Raw genomic sequence first — 22,263 nt, forward strand, 5'->3', positions numbered from 1 at the left:
GGAACATCCTTCCCTTGGTAAGAGCATTGAAGATGGGTCATGGCTGGGTCTTACAGCATGACAATTACCCAAAATACACAGACAGGGCAATTACAGAGTGGCTCTGTAAGAAGCATTTAAAGCTCCTGGAGAGGCCTAGCCAGTCTCCAGACCTGAACCCAACAGAAAATTTTGGAAAAAACTGAAACTCAATGTTGCCCAGTGACAGCCCGGAAACCTGAAAGATCGAGAAAAGATCTGTGTGGAGGAATGGGTCAAAATCCCTACTGCAGTGTCTGGAAACTTGGTGAAGAACTACAGGAAACATCTGACCTCTGTAATTGCAAACAAAGGTTTCTGTTTTAAGATTCTGTCTGTCACAGGTGAAGTGTACCTACAATAAAAATTACAGATTTCTCCATTCTTTGTAGGTGGGAAAACAAGCAAAATCAGCAGTGTATCAAATACTTATTTTCCACACTGTAGATACCATATGTGTCCTGTACGTGTTTTCTCTGATCCATTGACTTGCATTGGAACTTTTCATCTGTGATACTGGAAAAACCGAGGTCTCCATGAATTTTGCACGTACACATAGTCCGTGAAAGAGCATGAACATGTAAACAGCACCATAGTCTATAATGGGTAAATATTGTATCCATGAAAAACACAGAACACATATGTGCAACACGGACGTTCAAAAGAGGTCTAAGCAAGATAGACAGACAGACAAAAAAGCCTGATTTAATCAATAGGTCATTTTCTGACAATAGCTTCCCTTTCAGATGGACATATTGGAAAAAAGGCAAATTGCAAGACTGGCTACATGGGTTCATCCACATCGTGAAGGAGTATAACGTGAATGTGTATATAGTCCATAATTAGGACCAGACTGGTGCATAGTCCATGTCTAAAAGGTTGGTGTGCACAGGCACATTGGTTGAGCAAAAGGACAAAACTTTGACAGAAAATACGATAGAACAAGCCCCATGAAGTTATTCCCATCTTAGACCTTGATAGTACTTGGAGCGCTTGAAGGTGTGAGCAGGAAAGGTGGTTATTCAGATCCTTGTAGAATTTATTAAATCTTATATAGTACAGTGATGGGAAGTAATTAACCTGGCTTCAGTTTCTACAAATTATAGGGTATAAAAAATTAATATAGTATAATTCCTTAATTATTTTTAATTTGCTTGATTATTTCTAGCTAATGGGAATGAAAAGTAAAGAACCTTAAAAAGCAAATTACATTTCAGCACCACCTGCATGTATAGGTTTCTTTTCTAGTAAAAAAGGGTGTAGTCTCTTGGTATAAATTACAAATTGTAAATGTAATCATAGCATCATACTGCATACGAACAAGTACATACACCGTCCTAAAACTGAAAACAACCAGTTATCAACTAAATCCCGGCTATAACTTGGTTAATAGACAAGTACATATTCCAGACATTATACAACACTTCAACTGGAAATGGTGCAGAATAAATGTTAAAGGGAACGTATAACCTGAAAATGACTGACTCAATTATTAGGATGAATTATCAACATATTCTGCAAAAGTCTATGTAAATCATACTCCCTCACTGTCCCCATTGGGGCTCACAACCCAACTCAGTTTGTCTTTTAGTATAGTGACAAAAAATCAGAGTAGATGGGGAATATCTACTCAAGCACTGAAAGCCAAAAGAACTGACCACAGAGCCCCCCATGCTGCTCACATTCGTGTCATGTTTTAACACCCTGTGGTGTGGCTCTATCGCAGTGTTTGTTATCCTGAGGGCAAGAATATTGCTGCTGTCACCATGCACTCTTATTGTTCTAAACAGACTACACAGTAAAGGCCCCTTCACATTAAGCGACGCTGCAGCGATACCGACAACGATCCGGATCGCTGCAGCGTCGCTGTTTGGTCGCTGGAGAGCTGTCACACAGACCGCTCTCCAGCGACCAACGATGCCGGTAACCAGGGTAAACATCGGGTAACTAAGCGCAGGGCCGCGCTTAGTAACCCGATGTTTACCCTGGTTACCATCCTAAAAGTAAAAAAAAAAAAAAAAACAGTACATACTTACCTACAGCTGTCTGTCCTCCAGCGCTGTGCTCTGCACTCCTCCTGTACTGGCTGTGAGCACAGCGGCCGGAAAGCAGAGCGGTGACGTCACCGCTGTGCTTTCCGGCTGACCGACGCTCACAGCCAGTGCAGGAGGAGTGCAGAGCACAGCGCTGGAGGACAGACGGCTGTAGGTAAGTATGTACTGTTTGTTTTTTTTTACTTTTAGGATGGTAACCAGGGTAAACATCGGGTTACTAAGCGCGGCCCTGCGCTTAGTTACCCGATGTTTACCCTGGTTACCAGTGAAGACATCGCTGGATCGGTGTCACACATGCCGATACAGCGATGTCAGCAGGAGTCCAGCGACGAAATAAAGTTCTGGACTTTATTCAGCGACCAACGATCTCCCAGCAGGGGCCTGATCGTTGGTCGCTGTCACACATAACGATTTCATTAACGATATCGTTGCTACGTCACAAAAAGCAACGATATCGTTAACAATATCGTTATGTGTGAAGGTACCTTAAAAGAGTTTTTCCAATATGGCTGCCCCTGGGAAATCCCACATCAGGAAACGAGAGGAGCAGATTATGTCATATCTTCACACATATACAGTATATCTGCAAGGAAACAAGTATTATCATTGGGTACTGTGCATTTATCCCAGCAGTTATGTGGGGTTAGCATGTCATGGCCTCCACTTGCCTCCTGATGCTAAAGTGACTGATGGTGAGAGCTAAATTTAGAGAAAAAAAATGAAATGAGGATGTCATGTGAAAAACACAAACTACTTAATTCTGGATAAAATTCAGTTGGACTAATCACAGTGTATATGATGCAAGACCTTTGCTCCTGTACAAATGGTCATTGGCTACATTTCTTGCAGTGAACGTGGATAGCAAATTATACAAGTGCTTCTCACTAAATTAGAATATCATCAAAAAGTTACTGTAATTTATTTCAGTTCTTCAATACAAAAAGTGAAACTCAGAGTAATTGCAAACAGAGTGATCGATTTATTTCAAGTGTTTATTTCTGTTAATGTTGATGATTATGGCTTACAGCCAATGAAAACCCAAAAGTCATTATCTCAGTAAATTAGAATACTTTACAACACCATCTTGGAAAATGATTTTAAAATCCGAAATATTGGCCTACTGAAATGTATGTTCAGTAAATTCTCACTGAATACTTGGTCGGGGCTCCTTTGGCATCAATTCCTGCATCAATGCGGCGTGGCATGGAGGCGATCAGCCTGTGGCACTGCTGAGGTGCTATGGAAGCCCAGGTTGCTTTGATAGCAGCCTTCAGATCATCTGCATTCTTGGGTCTGGTGTCCCTCATCTTCCTCTTGACAATACCCCATAGATTCTCTATGGGGTTAAGGTCAGGCGAGTTTGCTGCCAATCAAGCACAGTGATACTGTTGTTTTTACACCAGGTATTGGTACTTTTGCCAGTGTGGACAGGTGCCAAGTCCTGCTGGAGAATGAAATTTCCATCTCTAAAAAGCTTGTCGGTAGAGGGAAGCGTGAAGTGCTCTAAAATTTCCTGGTATACGGCTGCGCTGACTTTGCTCCTGATAAAACACCGTGGACCTACACCAGTAGATGACATGGCTCCCCAAACCATCACGGATTGTGGAAACTTCACACTAGACTTCCAGCAGCTTGGATTGTGGCCTCTCCACTCTTCCTCCAGACCCTGTGACCTTGATTTCAAAATGAAATGCAAAATTTACTTTCATCTGAAAACAACACCTTGGACCACTGAGCAACAGTCCAGTTCTTTTTCTCCTTGGCCCAGGTAAGAGGCTTCTGCTTCTGGTGTTGGTCATGAGTGGCTGACACAAGGAATGAGACACTTGTAGCCCATGTCCTGGATATGTCTGTGTGTGGTAGCTCTTGGAGCAATGGCCTTTTAACAATCCTTTCAAGGCTGCAGTCATCCTGGTTGCTTGCGCACCTTTTTCTACCACATTTTTTCCTTCCACTCAAATCTCCATTAATATATAATGTAATGGATACAGCTCTCTGTGAACAGCCAGCTTCTTTAGTAATGACCTTTTGTGGCTTACCCTCCTTGTGGAGTGTGTCAATGACTGCCTTCTAGACATCTTTCAAGTCAGCAGTCTTCCCCATGATTGTGGAGCCTACTGAATTAGACTAAGGGACCTTTTTAATTGCTTAGGAAGCCTTTCCTGATCTTTTTTGTTATTCTAATTTACTGAGATAATGACTTTTGGGTTTTCATTGGCTGTAAGCTATAATCATCAACACTAACAGAAATAAACACTTGAAGTAGATCACCCTGTTTGTAATAACTCTGAGTTTCACTTTTTGTATTGAAGAACTGAAATAAATTAACTTTTTGATGATCTGCAAAGATCGAGACGCGTTGCTCGTTTCCCGGTGTGCTCTGGAGAGCTTTACAGACCTTGCTTTTATAATAGATCAATAAAGAATCAAGTTTTATTCTCAAGCGATTGGAGCTGGAACAAAGTTTTTCTTCTTATAAATAAACATAGACAGAACTTAAAAAATGGCTTCATGTTACACAGCCTATTGAAGCATTTTTTATTGATGCACCAAAAAAATTGGAAAGCGATGCAACTAACAATTATTGACCATATACCTGAGTATGTAACAGACCGTTTGAGTAGTTTAATAAAAATAGAAAGCTTCTGGATTTTTAAGCTTGGTACACTGGCCCCTGAGGGTCTGAACCTCATGACTGAGAAAGTTACTAACTAGACGTCTATTTGTATTTTTTTCCTTATTTTTTATGATAATTTTTTATGCTGATTTTTCATTATTATTACTTTGGTGATTATTTTTATTTTTTAATCTTATTTTTCTTTTAATTGGTTTGTATTAGGCAATTTGTTGCTGCTAAAATCTTTTAACAAATGATACATGCCCACTATCTGTATGTTATATTTGCTGCTTTGCTGCTAAAATGTTGTAATAATGATACATGTCCACTTTTTGTATGTTACATTTGCATATGTAATTACCACTGTTCTGTGATTTGTCCTTGTAAGGTTAAATACTGCTTCCTTGCATATCATTAATAAATATCCACCTGAAGAAGACGGCACACGCCGTTGAAACGCGTTGTGGTTTTATCCTAACTGGTGTCTGTGTTCTCCTTCTGCGCTCCTGAGACCGGCTATTCTGTTCCTGTTACAGCAAGAAAAAAAGTCTTATTTAAAATAAAAAAGGGAAAGTCTGGTTTGTTTTTATTTAAAAATAACGAAACACAGTTACACTCACCTAACGCCCATTCCACTGAATCCGTCGACTCCCATAATAAAACAAAATTAAAACCAACTATTTCCCTCACCTGCCTGATGTTCTGGCCCACGCCGTAGTCCATGTCTGGGGATTAACAGTTTTTCCATTTGGACGGTGCTAAATTGCGAGGGCTTGATGTCACCAGACAATACAAAAGTGACATCAACCCCAAAAATATGAAGCCCACTTGCCACCGCTACAGGGCAAGTGTGAAGAGCCTGGCAAAGCGCCAGAATTAGCGTATCTAATAGATGTGCCTTTTCTGGGCAGCTGTGTGCTGCTATTTTTTAGGAGGGGGGAGGAAGGGGCAATGTTCATGGACCCTTACCAGCCTGAGAATACTAGCCCTCAGCTGTCTGCTTTAGCAATTTATTTAAATAATTAAAAAAAAACAGTGTGGGAACCCCTCTATTCTTGGTAACCAGCCTTGCTAACACTAACAGCTGAGGGTTACAGCCTCTAGCTGTCAAGTTTTGCCTGACTGGTTATCAAAAACACAGGGGAGACCTCGTTTTAAAAAAATAAATATTTATTTAGAGCGCAAGCACCGGCTGATGAATACTGTCTGTCTTACCGGCGGTAATGATTTTACAGCCCATCAGAAGCCGTGTTTGCCGCGCTGTCATGCACATGACAGCGTGGCAAATACTGGATGTTCGGGGCCCCATTCAAGTGACTGAGTTCCAGGTACCCGAACATTTTTTTTTTTTTTTTAACCATTCAACCGAACCCGCCAGACTCAAACATCCAGGGGCCCGCTCATCTCTAATCACAATTGCAATTTTTATTCTGGCCACTAGGTCTAATATTAGACACCTACGTCCTCAGGCACATAGACATTAGCAGTAGTAGAATTACTCAGAATGAATTGGACTTAATAGGCATGCTTTAATCAAGGCAAAGGTAATTGTGAAGGGAGGGAGAGGTGAGATGTGACATCGCCTATTGTAAATGGTGGCTCCCGTGTTATCTACTGTATATAGAGGTGTTATCAGTCATTGTACAGGAGGAGGTGAGCTGTGACATCACCTATTGTAAATGGTGGCTCCTGTGTTTTCTACTATATATAGAGGTGTTCTCAGTCAATGTACTGGAGGGGGAGGAGGTAAGCTGTGACATCAGCTATTCGAATGATGGATCCTGTGTTATCTACAGTACATAGAGGTTTTATCAGTCATTGTACTTGAGGAGGTGGTGAGCTGGGACATCACCTAATATAAAATGGTGGATCCTGAGTATGTAGACATTTTACCTGTAATTTAATCCCTTATGTGATGACACTGCAGAATAGTCATCTACACAAAACAGCGAGTCTAGTGCCCAGTGCAAAAATCTCAAATATTTCAGTTTGTTTTTTTTTTTATAAACCGAGCGATGTGGAAAATTGAAAACATTATCAAAATGTTTTTGAAACTTACATTTAATATAAAAACCTAATTTAAACAATGACATTTTCTAATTACATATCATTATTACTTATTTTTTATAGCACCATTTACTCCATGGCGCTTTACACGTGAGGAGGGGTATACATAATTCATTGACACTACATTTAATAACATCATACAAACCTATAATAATGTTAGTTCTGGTCATTAAACTGGTAGTCAGCCCGAAACACTCAAACATAATGGTGGCACCAAAATGTATTAAGTAAGCTCAAGTGAAACGAGTCTAAGAGAGGGGAGCAGAAATAACAGGAGAGAATCTTAATCATAAGTACTGGAATGACTTGCTGTAGTTGAGGGGCAGCAAAGTATTTCCTGTACATAGCTGACATTAAGCTGCAGTGCATAAATGATGACACTAGAGTTACGAATATTGTCCACACACGGATATGCTCCCTTAAATCCCCACCCACATAGTGTCATATTTTTATCTATTGAATCAGTTGCTATGCTGCTGCCCAGGCAACAAGTTAGTGCTTGGTAGCTAAAGATGTACACATAACACTTTGGCTTGCCTTGTAAATGTTACAATGTGAAATACCAGGATGAATGATTCATAAGTGTGTACACATACCAGCGATATTGCAGATTCCTGGACAATACTGTATCTAGCTCTTTAAAACAATTTCAACTGCATTGTGATTGTAAAAGGCCTTTTTAGGGCCTAAAAGGCATCCGAAAATAAACTACTTTCAGAAAACTTTGACTGCAGAGATAAAATACAAAAGCTCCTTTAATGGAGAACACATTTTAACAATATTAACACGAGCAATTTTGCATAATGAGACACAATTTGGCCAACACAATGACGAATAATCTCAGTGTTGTGTAATATTTAGCAGCATTTAACAACATTCCCATTTCTTTTTTTTTTTTTTTTTGGGGGGGGGGGGGGGGGGAGGGAACAGAATTTTCAATGTTTCACAAGATAAAAACTCGAGTGAGAGGGTATGCTAATTCCCATCCTCAACACACCAATCACTATCACTAAGATGGGCAATTTACTTAGTGGTACAACCCTTTTAAGGAAAATCTATTGGATAAAATATACATTTTTGAAAGGTGGGCTACAATAGGCAGGATTCAGGACTATGAACTTTAAACGTAATAATAGGTCATATGGATAAAGGGAACCTGTCCGAGGGATTGTCCACAGTAACCTACACACAGGTGTCAGCTCGGCGCCATTATACTGATTATAATGACACCTTGGTTGATTGTTGTGCAATCTTTATTTTCAGTTTTGAGTTAATGATATGCTCGTTCTCCGGGGCGGCCTGTGGGGAGGGTCTGCATGTGGTGCTCTGATTAGCTATTCATAATGCAGACTGCTGAAAGGTCACTGATCCCTCAATAACCGGCCCCCTACTTTGCATAATGAATATCTGTACATAATGAAGAAAAAAAAATTTTCTGCAGGCAGGCGAAAGCCGTGGCACCTGCGCTGCAGCATAATCACGTATTTACTGTCCTAATAGTAACTGTGTTTTATGTTAGTCAGATAGTACAAAAAAAAATCGATTTTAAGATGGCGCCCGCCGCATCTGTGCAGTAGCAGATATCGGTGTATATAGCTCCTCCATGATGGCGCCGCCTGCGCAGTAGCAGCTCTCGGAAAACACGATTTTTGGTTGCTTACCGCCTTCATTGGGGTACACAGGAAACCATGGGTGTATGCTGCTGCCACTAGGAGGCTGACACTATGTACAAAAAAAGTTAGTTCCTCCTCCGCAGTGTACACCCCACCAACCGGCACTAGGATAATCAGTTAGTGAGAAAGCAGTAGGAGAAGCAACATATAAAAAAGAAAGAAAACACATACTCAAAGTGAAACAATAAAATACAGTAAACAGAGCTGTTCAACTTGGGAGAGTGCTGTGCCCCCCAATGAAGGCTCCGAGAAACAGATTTTACGGTAAGCAACCAAAAATTATGTTTTCTCTATCGCTTCATTGGGGGACACAGGAAACCATGGGACGTCCCAAAGCAGTACCCAAGGGGATGGAACAGCAGAAAAACTCCAAACAGGTCGGAGAACTCACCACCGCTGCCTGCAAGGTCTTTCTACCCAAGCTGGCATCCGCTGAAGCATAGGCATGGACCCTGAGAAAGTTTTGCGAACATGTGGAGGACCGATTGCCGCTCTGCAGAGTTGCAGGGCAAAGGTCCTATGTGTACCACCAGGAAGCGCCCACTGCCCCGGTAGAGTGTGCCTTAAACCCTGAAGAAGGCCCTCTGCTCTGACCCGGTAAGCCTACAATTGCCGTACACATCCAACAAGCAATCGTAGACCTGGAGGCAGGGAGGCCTCTACACACAAGCCCATGTTCCAAAAAAGGGGGTGGTGCGGCATTTGGCGGATAGACGCACATTGCATCTATCCCCTTACCCCTCGGAGGATGAGTGCGAGCTGCACGAAAGGAAGGGAATCAAGAATGACGGACAGAGCCCTAATGGGAATGTTGGCAAAGTACGGGAATAGCACTGAACCTGTGATCCAAAGAATGTGCAAAACCGCAGCCACAGTCCCTGCGAGACTCTGGGAGTGGTCGAAAGCCCGAAAGAGAAGGCGACAAAATGAAAAAGGACCCGCACCTTGCAAAACACAGGAATCTCTGATGTCCCCAAAGAAAAAAGGAACATGGAAAAAGGCTTCCATGGAACAAAAAACTCCTGCGGTTCCCAGGAAGCAATTACTGAACGAAGAGACTCCCTCCTGAAAAGACAGATGCCCTCCGTTCGGCAATCCTAAATTCATGACGAGTCATGCGGAGGAAAAACCACCAGAGCTCTCCCTGGGGGGGGGGGGGATCTACTCCTTGCTACGCCTGTGAATCACAAGGCAAAAGAAAAGGAAGTGTGGATTGGGTCCAAGTAGTTGACCCAGTCAGATTTTTATTCCTATTCCCAAGAAGGGAGGTGCTACAGATTCTGGAAACTACTGGACTATTGCACTCATACCTCATGCCAGCAAAATACAACTGAAGATCCTATAATGATGGTTACAGCCTTACTTTGATAAAGATCTGCCAAAGGAATGAGCAGGATTTAGAAAAGGCAGAGGAACAAAAGATGTGATTGATAACAGTTTGATAATGGAAAAGGCCAAAGAATACAAGGAGATCTATTTTTCCTTCATCAACAACAGTAAACCCTTTGATTGTGTTGATCATCAGAAACTTTGGAATAGTATGAAGGATATGGGTGTGCTTGTGACAATCAAACTGCACTCAGATATCCTCCGAGTGCAGTCCTATTGTGAGATCTTTTGGGATACCTGGGGTGGACCTGTAGATCCACAACAACGAACCTCCCAAGGGTGAGCTGACCAGGTAGACCACCCCCTATACAGGGAGCATTAGCGGCAGACCCAAAGGGAGACTATTGCCGCAGAAGCTGGAACCCGGAAACAGGTAGTACGAGGTACAAAATAGAGAAGCTAGGCATAGGATGGACAGAGCGGAGAAAGATGAAGTACAGTTAGGTAAGAGCTGGGTATAGGCGAGACCAAAGGACCACTGCGAAGCGGAAGACACAAAAGAAGCAGGACAGGACAGAGACACCAGACTAAGAGTATGAAGAGGACACTGGGAGGGCTGGACTGGACGAGGAGACTAGGAAGCCTGGGAGAGACAGAGAAGCTGAACTGTCTGGACAGAGTGGGGACACAAAACAGGCAGTGCAAAGACAAAGGTGGACCTGAGTCACAGAAACACAAATGACAGACAGGCAAGGAGCAGAGGAAGGAATTGCCTTATATACATGGAGTGCTGGAGGACTTCCGGGTCATGGTCCTCCAGGATCACAGAGAGGAGATACAGAGCGCCTGTAAATCAGAAAGAGGAAGTGCTGGAGTGGGCGGTGCGCACGCGCACCCGACGAGAACCAGGGAGCGGAGAAGAATGAAGGAGAGGACGCGCGCCTGCAGGAGGAGCGTGCCGCAGCGGGTAAGTATGATCGGAAGGAGTGGCCGTGACAGTACCCCTCCGCTTACCCCCCTCCTTTCTAAGACCAGACAGAAGAAACCTGTATAAAATCTGAGGAGCTTCTATGTTCTCACGGGGCTCCCAAGACCTCTCCTCGGGACCAAAACCCGTCCAATCAACCAAAAAGAGTTTTACCGCGAGACTTTTTCATGGCAAGAATGTCCTTAACCTCAAAGACATCTGGGTCGGAGACAGGTAAAGGAGTTTGAGCAGGAGAAACATGGAACTGATTGAAGACACCAGGTTTTAGAAGGGAGACATGAAAAGAGTTGGGAATGCGAAGTGAGGTGGGCAATTTCAATTTGTAGGCAACATCATTGATACAAGACAAAACCTCGAAAGGACCTACGTAGCGTGGACCCAGTTTATACGAGGGGATTTTAAGATGAATAAACTTGGAAGACAACCAAACCTTATCACCAGGCTGAAATAACGGAGGATCCAGGCGTCTCTTATCAGCATATCTCTTAGTCCTGGCCTGTGCCTGTTCTAACGCGATTTTGGTCTCCCGCCAGACCCTGGAGAACTCCTCGGACAGAAGATCGGCCGCCGGCACACCCGAGACAGGAAGTACCGGCAGAGGAATACCAGGATGTTGTCTGTAGACGATAAAGAAGGGAGACTTGGAAGAAGAAACATTGATATGGTTATTGCATGTGAACTCGGCCCATGGAAGCAAATCAGACCACTTATTTTGATGACCGTTGGAAAAATGACGAAGATAAGTCATTAAAATTTGGTTTGTGCGCTCTGCTTGTCCGTTGGTCTGTGGATGGTAAGCTGTAAAGAAATCTAGAGTAACGTTCATTAGTTTACAAAGAGCCCGCCAGAATCGAGAGGTGAACTGGACTCCTCTATCAGAGACAATGTGTAGCGGGAAACCGTGAATCCGGAAGATATGAGTAATGAAGATTCTTGCCAATTCTGGAGAAGGTAAGCCTGGCAAAGAAACGAAATGAGCCATCTTGGAGAATCGATCTACAACCACAAATATGACTATGACCAGAAGACTGGGGTAAATCGGTAATGAAATCCATTGCAATATGTTGCCACGGAGCTGAAGGAACTGAAAGTGGATGCAGGAGACCAGAGGGCAGACGTCTAGGAACCTTGTTCCTTGCACACGAAGGACATGCAACGACAAAACCTCAGACATCCGGAAGAAGAGATGGCCACCAATAGTGGCGCGAAATGAGATCAAGTGTCTTCTATCCTACATGACCTGACAGTTTAGAGGCATGACCCCAACGAAGAACTTGAGTCCTCCCGTTCTCCTGGACAAAGGTCTTACCAAGGGGCAAGGAAAACATGCTAACCAGAGCCACAAGAATGATTTTGCTTGGATCCACGATGTGTGAAGGCTCCTCCTCCGCATCGGATGCGAGAAAAGATCTGGATAAAGCATCAGCCTGGAGGTTCTTGTCGCCAGGACGGAAATGTAATTCAAAGTCAAAGCGGGCAAAGAATAACGACCATCTGGCTTGTTGGGGGTTAAGTCTTTGCGCTGAGCGGATATACTCCAGATTCTTGTGGTCAGTATAGATCTTAAAAGGATTAACAGCTCCTAACAGATACCGCCACTCCTCCAACGCCAACTTGATGGCCAATAGTTCCTTGTCGCCAATGGTGTAATTTCTTTCAGAGACGGAGAAGATCTTGGAAAAGAAACCACAGGTAGCCAGTTGTCTGGAAGAAGATCTCTGGGAAAGTACTGCGCCGGCGCCGATGGCAGAGGCATCTACTTCTAAAATGAAGGGCTTATTGATCTCAGGTCGACAGAGTACAGGAGCCGAGGCAAAGGCTTGTTTTAAAGAGCGAAAAGCATCTTCAGCCTCCGAAGACCAAACGTGAGGGTTAGATCCTTTACGAGTCAAGGCTGAAATTGAGGCGACCAGAGAGGAAAAATGTGGGATAAACTGCTAATAATTTGCGAATCCGAGAAAGCGTTGAATTGCCTTTACTCCCTGCGGATGCGGCCAGTTAAGCACAGCAGACACTTTATCCGGGTCCATCCGCAAACCAGAATCAGAAATGACATAACCAAGAAACGGTAGCGAAGTTTGTTCAAAAAAGCACTTTTCGAGTTTGGCGTAAAGATGGTTTTCTCTTAGTCGAGACAAAACTTGGCGGATGTGTCTTCTGTGGGAAGCTAGATCCGAAGAAAACACCTGAAAAAACCTGCGCCTGCTGGGAAGATTTGGGAATAAAGCCTTTAGCTAGATTCTCCTGAACATATTCAGACATGGCTTGTATCTCGGTAGGAGACAACGGGTAGATTTGACCTCGAGGCGGAGTACAGCCTGGTACAAGATCAATTGGGCAGTCGTATGGTCGATGCGGAGGCAAGGTCTCTGCTTCTCTCTTATTGAAGACATCCAAAAAAGCCTGATACAAGGAATGTAAATTTGAGGACTCAGAAATAAGACAAGAAGGTTGTCTTAGCTGAACCGGAAGAAGACAGTTCTTCTGACAGAAGAGACCCCAACGCAGGATTTCACCTGACCGCCAGTCAAGAGTAGGCTCAAGAATCCTCAACCAAGGAAGACCAAGCAAAATAGTATGAGACAAGGAAGGCAGCACATAGAAGGCGATCTTTTCCCGATGCATAATTCCAATTTGAAGCTCCAATTCTTCGGTAACCAAGGTAACGGACTCCCGCAGAGGTTGACCGTCGACCGACGCAATCTGTCGAGGAGTCTCCAGGGATCTGACCAGAATCCGCAATCTCATAACAGCCTCGAGATGGATGAAATTCCCAGGAGCCCCAGAATCTATATAGGCAAAATCAGAAAAAAGCTTATCACCCAAATGCAAAAGAACAGAAAGAGTAAGGGGTTTAGAGGGTTCAGAGATACCTAGGGAGACCTCTCTTACCTGCCCTAGGTGGAGGAGTTTCCCGGCCTGACTGGACAAGAACGCAAAAGATGTGATGCACTGCCGCAATAGAAGCAAAGACCTTGGGTTAGCCTTTCCCTCCGACGCTGGTCTACAGGTTTTAGGCGATCTACCTGCATAGGTTCTGGAGCAGTACTAGCAGAAGTCAAATCTGAACGAGGACGGGAAGAACTAGGAATAGCCGGAAGAAGACGAGGAGACCTTCTCTCTCTAGCGGTTTCCCGAGAACCTTCTTGAAAACGTAAATCGATGCGGGTCGCCAAAGAAATAAGATCCTCCAGGGAGGTCGGAGTATCACGACCCGCTAACTCGTCCTTGATCCGAGGAGAAAGCCCCCCCCGCCAGAAAGCTCCTACCAGAGCCTCATTATTCCATCCTAATTTGGATGAAAGAGTGCGAAACCGGATGGCGTATTGACCCACCGAAAGCGTACCTTCATGGAGGTTAAAAAGGGACTCTGTGGTAGAGGCCAAACGACCCGATTCGTCAAATACCTTGCGGAAAGTATCAAGAAAGATGGAAAGTTGAGAAACGAGAGGATCATACCGCTCCCAGAGAGGATTAACCCATGCAAAAGCCTCACCCTCCAGGTGTGAAATTAAAAAGGCTACCTTAGCACGGTTAGTGGGATACTGCAAGGGAAGTAACTCAAAGTGGAGCTCGCATTGGTTTAGAAACCCTCTACACAATTTGGGATCCCCACTATAGCGAGGAGGTTTAGCCAGACGAGGAGGTGGGTGAGGGACCGAGGTCGAGGGGGAAACGGGAGCAGAAGCTTTTAGAGCACGAAGGCGATCATCCACTGAAGCCATAAAATTAAGTATATGGGCTTGAGTATTTCGCTGTTGAGCTAGCTCCTGTTGGAGAGTAGCCAGCTGCGAAGTACTACCGGGATCAGAAGCCTGTAGCACGGAGAGACGAGACTCCATGGACTTCAAAAAGGACATAATCCTGGACTGGTTTTCCCGTAGGAACAATAACTCCTTCTGAGTTGGAGTCGAGGTCCCAGCAGAGTCCATGGCCTGTCTGTACTATGACAATCAGACTGCACTCAGATGTCATCCAAGTGCAGTCCTATTGTGAGATCTTTTGGAATACCTGGGGTGGACCTGCAGATCCACGACAACGAACCTCCCAAAGGTGAGCTGACCAGGTAGACCACCCCCTATACAGGGAGCGTTAGGGGCAGACCCAAGGGAGACTATTGCCGCAGAAGCTGGAACCCGGAGACAGGTAGTAGGAGGTACAAAATAGAGAAGCTAGGCGTAGGACGAACAGAGTGGGGAAAGATGAAGTACAGTTAGGTAAGAGCTGGGTACAGGCGAGACCAAAGGAGCACTGCGAAGGGGAAGACACAAAGGAAGCAGAACAGGACAGAGACACCAGACTAAGAGTACGGAGAGGACACTGGGAGGGCTGGACTGGACGAGGAGACAAGGAAGCCTGGGAGAGACAGAGAAGCTGAACTGGCTGGACAGAGTGGGAACACAAAACAGGCAGTGCAAAGACAAAGGTGGACCTGAGTCACAGAAACACAAATGACAGACAGGCAAGGAGCAAAGGAAGGAATCGCCTTACATACATGGAGTGCTGGAGGACTTCCGGGTCACGGTCCTCCAGGATCACAGAAAGGAGATACAGAGCACCTGTAAATCAAAAAGAGGAAGTGCTGGAGTGGGCGGTGTGCACGCGCACCCGACGAGAACCAGGGAGCGGAGAAGAATGAAGGAGAGGACGCGTGCCTGCAGGAGGAGCGCGCCGCAGCGGGTAAGTATGAGCGGAAGGAGTGGCCGTGACAGTGCTGAACCATCTGATCAGCATCATCAGGAACCTTTACATGGACAAAGAGGTAACAGTCCAAATGGAGCAGGGAGACACAGCATGGTTAAAAGCAAAGCGATGCATAAATATTTCTCTTCAACATACATGGTGGGCCATTTATATGGATACACCTAAATAAAATGGGAATGGTTGGTGACCCAGATCGGCGTACTGAATTTACAGAATGGGCAAAACAAAAATTGGAACAGGACCCTCAGTTTACACAGAACATTATGTTCAGTGATGAGGTAAACTTTTTTGGGTGGACCATTTATATGGATACACCTAATTAAAATGAGAATGGTGTGGTGACAGGTTTTCTTGCTTAGGGTGTCTTGCATTGAAATCTGCTGCAATGACCCGGGTACTGAGTTCATCAAACATCAACACAATTTCTATCCGCTCCTCATGTGTTAACCTCGGCGACATGTCAATGGCTGTAAACAAAGAAAAACTTGCAAATAACTCATGAAAGAATAAAGTTACGTTAAAACCAAGCACACCATTGTTTTTCTTGTGAAATTCTCAATAAGTTTGATTGGTTACCCTCTCCCGCCCCCCCCCCCCCCCCCTCAAAAAAAAAAAGTTGGATCAAAAATGGCCAACATAAAAATGGCCACCATGGTCACCACCCATCTTGAAAAGTTTCCCCCTCCCATATACTAATATGACACAAACAGGAAGTTGATATCACCAACCATTCCCATTTTATTTAGGTGTATCCATATAAATGGCCCACCCTGTATTCGCAGAAGCTATTTTCAGGGAGGCTGGACTTGCTGAAGAAGAAGAAGGAATCAAAATTGCTGGTCGAATGATCAAGAATCTTAAATACGCAGTCGATACAACGGTATCAACAAGCATAGGTGGAATCAAGGACTTATTACGGAGTGTCAAGATAGAAAGCTGGAACATGGGACTGCCATGCAATACAAAAAAAAGAGAAGATATTAACTACTCCCAGATACGACCGGTACACACTTGAAATGGACGGCAAAGTGGAAGTTGTAAAGAACATAAACCTACTCGGATCAATGATAACTCAAGATGCAGCAACGACACCGGAAGTTAATAGGAGAAAAGCTATGGACAAATCAACAATGAAGTCACTGGGCAAGGCCTTCAAATAAAGGAACATTTCACTGGAGACATCGCTCGTACATAGTCTGGTATTTTCTATGATAACATTCGGATGCAAACCCTGGAGGACAAAGAAACAAGACAAAGAATTGAGGCCTTTGAAATGTGGAGCTGGAGAAGGATGTTATAAATACCATGGATGGCAAGAAGAACAAGCAAATCAATCTTGGAAGAAATCAACTCTAAGCAAGGATCACAAAGTTATGACTTGCCTACTTTGGACACGTCATATGAAGAGAGCAATCATAGGAGAAGGACATCATGGTCGAAAGAATAGAAGGAACAAGGCAAAGAGGAAGATTAGAATCCCATTGGCTTGATACTCTGAAGATAACTGTGGAGAAGGCTATGGTGGATCTATCTAGGCTTGCACAAGATCGATCGTCCTACAGATCATTCATCCATCAAGTCGTCATGGCTCAAGAGCAAGCTGATTGACGTTAAATAATAATAGTCCTGGATAACACCTTTAAAAAGAAACCAAAACAACCATTTAATGCTTCCTGTACCATAGACCGTGTGAAGTCTGAACAAGCTGCCTTGTCACTTGATGAGAAATATCCGCTAAGCAGCTCACATTGGCTTCTCATCTTCCAGCACGAACTGATTTGCAACATGGGAGGTACCTGTCAATCAAGTCAAGCCACACAGGGATAAAACCAGAGAGATACGCGAATCAAAATCCTCTCCCCTTTCCCGAGTCTTTTTTAAATATTTTTTTCTCTAAAACAGTGCAGCGTTTCAGGATAAAATATAGTTTAGTGTAATGAAGCAATCTGCCAAGATTTCAAGCTGCCGGTGGAACAGGCAGTCTGAAAAAAAGCTTAAGGCTATGTGCACACGTTCAGGTTTTTTTTGCGTTTTTTTGCGATAAAAACACATTACAAACTGCAGACATATGCATCCTATCATTTAGAATGCATTCTGCAATTTTTGTGCACATGATGCGTTTTTTTCCACAAAAAAATGCATTGCGGTAAAAAAAGCAGCATGTTCATTAATTTTGCGGATTTTTCGCGTTTTTCCCGCTATTCTATGCATTTGGGAAAAACGCACAAAAAACGCACCAAAAAGTGAAAAAACGCATGCGGATTTCTGGCAGAAATGTCCGTTTTTTGTCAGGAAATTTCTGCTACAAAATCCTGACGTGTGCACATACCCTAAAAGTTCCCTTTAAAGGATATGTACAATTCTGCAATCGAATCCAATGCATCCAAAAATAGAAGAAGATAGCTAGATAGATAAATGGATAACAGAGTGTTAAACGAATGTTGTTAATCTCCTAATCGAAGACATTGAGGACAATCAACAAACCAATCAAAAAAAGTGCAGTCAACTATTGGAATAATTATTTTTATAAGGCAAGCTGAAAACTAAAACCAGGAGCTAACTGACGTCTATGGAAAACACATCTACATTTCTTTAATTTTTTTTTCCTTTGGTCTCCTGCATTGAGTTTATTATCTGTAACACTAGTGGTTACCATATGTGCAATTTGGTTTTCTAACTGTCGAACTGAACAGAAGTACCCACAGTGAGGAGATACTACAGTATAACAAAAAAAAATCCAAGAGGTAAAAGATACTAATATAATTGGGTTGAAAAAAGATGATCATCCATTAGAGGGAAAACAGCATTTATAAAAAGGAGGGGAAGCAAATCTAAGAATTAGATCATCAAAGCAGTGTATAAAGCACAAAAGCAATAGAGCAGAAATCAATCTGCCCCAAAATCATGGCTTGTAACAAGAAGTAAAGGGCAGAAAGAAAACTGGAAAATATAACTACGGTATTAACAAGACACCAATAAAAGAGAAACAATCCTCAAAGAAGCACGAGATTCTCCCTACCAGAAAAAGATTGTACTCTAAATGGGTACTTACTGCATTTTCTTGTTCAGCGAGTCCCAAGAAACTCTAGAAACTGACAGCTGTTTCTTGACCATGTGTTGTATGGGGAAGGAAACAAGCCCTCTACAAAATGAAAATAGAAATCTACAGCTGAATTAAAACAACTGAATGAGTCGTACATTAGCATTAAATCTTTTAGAGGCAAAATATCTAATTAAATATTTTTGGGGTAAGGTGGTTAGCACAAAAATCTGTACTGCAATACAGTAGCTTTGGATCAAAACAGTCTCCGGCTTCAATATCTTCATATACAGCAAACGGTACATCATAGTGCAAGAATACATCCTGAACCATGTTCTATCACTAAGCCAGTTACTAACCCATTTACACACATTTTCCCCCAGACCAAGCATTCTCATTTTGTGTACCAACCTCTTGTGCGGCACGGTATCAAACGCTTTGGAAAAATCGAGATATACCACGTTCAATGACTCACCATGGTCCAGCCTATAGCTTACCTCTTCATAAAAACTGATTAGATTGGTTTGACAGGAGCGATTTCTCATAAACCCATGCTAATATGGAGTTAAACAGTTATTCTCATTGAGATAATCCAGAATAACATCCCTCAGAAACCCTTCAAATATTTTACCAACAATAGAGGTTAGACTTACTGGCCTATAATTTCCAGGTTCCCTCAGAAACCCTTCAAATATTTTACCAACAATAGAGGTTAGACTTACTGGCCTATAATTTCCAGGTTCACTTTTAGAGCCCTTTTTGAATATTGGCACCACATTTGCTATGCGCCAGTCCTGCGGAACAGACCCCGTCGCTATAGAGTCCCTAAAAATAAGAAATAATGGTTTATCTATTACATTACTTAGTTCTCTTAGTACTCGCGGGTGTATGCCATCCGGACCCGGAGATTTAATCTACCTTTAAATTGTTCAGAGCGCCCAACCAGCTCCTTCCTGGCAAATGAGGCAATACTAATATAGTCTTTGACTTGACCCTCCTGATTTTCTGAAACATCTTTGGTAGCAAAGGAATCGAAGGGAAGGTGTACGCCAACTTAAGGCTATGTTCACACCTTGCGTCGGGTCCCTGCGGGTTCTCCCGCAGCGGATTTGATAAATCTGCAGGGCAAAACAACTGCGGTTCTCCCTGCAGATTTATCGCGGTTTGTTCCGCGGTTTCCGCTGCGGGTTTCCGCCTATACTATTGATGCTGCATATGCAGCAATATGCAGCATCAATAGTAATGTTAAAAATAATAAAAATTGGTTATACTCACCCTCTGATGTCCGGATCTCCTGGGCGCTGCACCCGGCGGTCCGGTTCCAAAGATGCTGTGGGAGAAGGACCCTTCGTGACGTCACGGTCATGTGACCGCGACGTCACCGCAGGTCCTGGTCGCACAGCAACTCTGACCGGACGGCCGCGTGCAGCGCCCAGGAGCTCCGGACATCAGAGGGTGAGTATAACCAGATTTTTTATTTTTTAACCCCAAATATGGTTCCCAGGGCCTGGAGGAGAGTCTCCTCTCCTCCACCCCGGGTACCACCCGCACATTATCCGCTTACTTCCCGCAACGTGGGCACAGCCCCATGCGGGAAGTAAGCGGTTCAATGTATTCCTATGGGTGCAGAATCGCAGCGATTCTGCACAAAGAAGTGACATGCTGCGGGTTGTAAACCGCTGCGTTCCCGCGCGGTTTTTCCCGCAGCATGTGCACAGCGGTTTGCGGTTTCCATAGGGTTTACATGTTACTGTAAACGCTATGGAAACTGCTGCGGACCCGCAGCATCAAAATCGCGGCGGTTCCGCGGTAAAAACCGCTAAGTGTGAATATAGCCTTAAGTTCCAGTGGTGGGAGAAAGCATCCACCGCTATGCATGTGTTGCTCGGTTGTAGAGAGAAGTATAGCAAACATCTTGTGTGGGGCCTGAGCCCAAGCTACCGCTGGGATGCAGGAGGTCATGGACAATAGTGCTGACATTGCCGACCTGAGAGATATTTTTCTTCGATCCGGCAAGGCTGTTATCTTGGACCGTATCAGGATTTATTTCTCCTTCGCAACTGAGACATCATTTCTTGTGATTTTAACGTTATTCCCAAGAAGATTCTCCTGGTGGATGGAATTAGACTGGATTTTTGATTGTATGACACGGTACAGATATTTTTGTTCTGGATGGATGCTATCTTCTCCGCCATTATTTTGGTGAATACCTGTGGTGCCGAAGAAATGCCAAACGGGAGAACGATGAATTGACAGTGACATATTTGCCACCCCTGAGCTACTACAAACCTCAACTATCTTCAATGTGAAAGGTGAAAGGGGATGTGATAGTAAGCATTCCAGAGGTCTATGGTCGCCATTACGAAGCCTTGTCCTATAAATGGAATGGTGCTTTTTAACGATACGATACGATACACTTTATTGATCCCGTGGGAAATTATGGTATCACAGCAGCACAACTTAAATCATAAAAATCATAAAGGAATTACATAGTTGACATGACAGTTTGTTGACAGAAGAACATTATACATTAGAATAGGACATACACAACGAGTGAACTGAAATGTAGAGAAATAAGTAGACATTCACCTTGGTGGTTTAACCCTAATGTTATTATTGTACATTCCCATAGCAGTTGGCACAAACGATTTCCTATATTTTTCCTTCTTACACCTCAGAAGTATTAGCCGGTTACTGAAGGTGCTCTTCTGTCTCATGAATAGCTCATATAATGGATGTGCATTATTGTTCATAATTGCCATACACTTTTTCAGAGTTCTTCTCTCCACTACCTCCCCAAAAGAGTACAGATTACAGCCCACAGCAGAACTTGCCTTCTTGATAATCTTATTCAGCTTATTAGCATCAGAGGCCCGCACACTACTACCCCAGCACGTGATTGCAAAAAAGATGGCACTTGCCACTACAGATTGGTAGAACATTTCTAACATTTTGCTGCACACATTAAAAGACCTCAGTTTCCTTAGGAAATACAATCTGCTCATCCCCTTCTTGTAGACAAACTCTGAGTGGCATCTCCAGTCCAGTTTGCTATCCAAATGGACCCCCAAATATTTGTAACTCTCCACCTGCTCTACCTCCTGACCAGCAATAGTGATCGGTAAGCATTCCAACTTAATCCTGCTATAGTTGGCCACCAACTCCTTAGTTTTCTTAACATTTAGTTGCAGATAGTTACCATTGCACCAATCCACGAAATTCGACACCACACTTCTGTATTCCTCATCCCCCTGATCCCCCCTAATGCATCCCACAACCACGGAGTCATCCGAAAATTTTTGAAGGTGGCAAAGTTCAGATTTATACTGAAAGTCTGAAGTATACAGTGTGAATTCCGTCTTGAACCTCCTGCACTTTATGTGCATATTTAGAGGTTTTAAATGTATTATTATCCTGTGTGTTTCATTTGTTTGTTTGTTTTTTTGTTCTATTAGGAACACACGGGAATAATGTCCTGTTCCACACTCTATTTTTGGTACTGGGGATACCACCCCAGCGGAGAGTAACTTTTGGGAGTCCGGACATTGAGGTACTTTGTAACTCCTGAGAAGACAGGGAGGTTACTCTCAATATTTGTAGAGGTCTGCAGGAGACCTTTATCTTTACTACGTTTTGGACCGATTGTCACACCCATTGATTGGGGGGTATGAAGTTCCCACTGAGGGAGAAACCTAGAGATCCGACCTCCTACAGATTCACCGTCATTATCTTTCATGAGGTGGTCCCTGGGAGAGCAAGATGTTCCTGCCTCT

The 22,263-nt window shown here is 43.5% G+C and overlaps 1 protein-coding gene across 2 annotated transcripts in view; it reads right to left on the reverse strand.

Annotated features, from left to right (window-relative positions):
- LOC138662585 (golgin subfamily A member 4-like) overlaps positions 1-22,263 on the reverse strand; it is a 268,158-nt gene that overhangs the window by 206,898 nt on the left and 38,997 nt on the right. The window contains exon 1 of one of the 2 annotated variants that reach the window (XM_069748393.1): positions 5,119-5,465. The exons of the other annotated variant lie outside the window; for it this stretch is intronic. The gene's annotated coding sequence lies outside the window, so the exon portion shown is untranslated. Of the gene's footprint in view, positions 1-5,118; positions 5,466-22,263 lie in introns of those variants that run through there. 2 annotated transcript variants of the gene reach the window in all.

Source organism: Ranitomeya imitator, chromosome 2, assembly GCF_032444005.1.
Source record: "Ranitomeya imitator isolate aRanImi1 chromosome 2, aRanImi1.pri, whole genome shotgun sequence".
Lineage (NCBI taxonomy): Eukaryota > Metazoa > Chordata > Amphibia > Anura > Dendrobatidae > Ranitomeya > Ranitomeya imitator.